The following is a 1,517-nucleotide window of genomic DNA, read 5'->3' on the forward strand; positions in this document are numbered from 1 at the left end:
GGCATAGAAATAGGTAGTTGCTTGGGTGCCGGCGACAAACGAGAGACTCCGCGATTTAACATGCAAATTGTTGCGTGCTCTCGGTTAGTTCGACGCTGGCTCGGATCACGTGCACGCGTCTGTTCACCCGCCATTTCACCGCCGGCATTCCCCCAAATAGTTTCGCTGCACTTTTCGAGAATATCCAAGTGACGGAAGTTTAATTAGTCGGCTAATTTTAGCCGGCGATCAACCGGTCAGACACGTAGGTGGATGCGTCGTATCAGTTTGGTAAAATTTTCTGACGGCTACGGCTTCGGGCGATAAAGTGTCCGATTCATGGCAATTCGGTAATCGATGGTTTGCAAGTTGTTAGATTTCACAATTTCGCGCAATTGCGATCGAGCCTTGCGTCTTGCGATCGGTCCGATTCGTTGTATACGTTGAAAGATAGAGACGTCCTTGGAAATTATTTTCGAACTCTGGATGGATGTTTGATACGTAGAAGTTAGTAGAACACGCGGAAAGTTGTTTAAGTTTATAGTAAATCGTCGTACATGATCGCGTGAAGGGATCAAGAAGTATCCACGTATTGTCCGTAAGAGCGCCGACTAAATTTTAGCATATTACGTTAACGAGATATCTCGTACAAATTCACGTTAATTCATATTAATTTATTCGAAGTTTCACAAAGAAAATAGTCAAATCCAATTCATTTCAACGTATTGTTATATCCAGAGCCGCATACCGACTGTCCACGGTCACAGTCATTAAAGCTAGAAAAAAAAAGAAAAAAAAAATGCTACCGGCAATTAGCGTCGGTGGCGCCAAAGGTGTAACGAGACGTTGAACCCGACTGGACCGTAGATTGCCTTTGTGATTAAACAAAAGTAGGTTAACGCCGTGTACGTCGGATTCGCGCATCCGTAATGACGTTGACATCCTGGACGAACCCCCTCTGTTCCCTTGCTATTAAGAGAACAATAGCCCATACCGTAGATTGTTCGTTAACGCGTTCGTTTCTGTGCTCCTTTTTTCCCGAACAGAACGACGAACAATCGGAACTAGGTGCAGCCTCCTTTTAATTATAAGCGGAGGGCGTGCCTCCTTTTCGAGACCTCGATCCGATACTTCCGGAAAACAGAATCTAGCTTCTCCGTTTCTAAATTACTGTTAGATATCAGTTTGTTCATACGACACGATACACTCAAACATTGGAACAATTTCATTTTTTCTTTAACCAGAGAATTGCACGAACGATATTTTCTACCGTTTGCAAAGACGTATCGTAAATTCGTTTACGAGGCTCTTCGTGCTATCCATCCGATCAGGAAGACGTAGGAATTTGTAAAAATTGTTCGAGAATCGTACGTCGCGTGAGCAGATAAAGTTACTTGAATTTATGACTCGAACTTACGAAACTTTAATTTCGTAATGTTCTCGTAATTTTGTGACTCACAGTCTACAAACTATCTAAATAACTTGGACGAGTTTCGTTGCTCGAGAGTATTCATCCTCGATATCTTTCCTCCTGCGTT

The sequence above is a fragment of the Bombus bifarius genome, unplaced genomic scaffold (genome assembly GCF_011952205.1).
Source record: "Bombus bifarius isolate JDL3187 unplaced genomic scaffold, Bbif_JDL3187 scf7180000007990, whole genome shotgun sequence".
Lineage (NCBI taxonomy): Eukaryota > Metazoa > Arthropoda > Insecta > Hymenoptera > Apidae > Bombus > Bombus bifarius.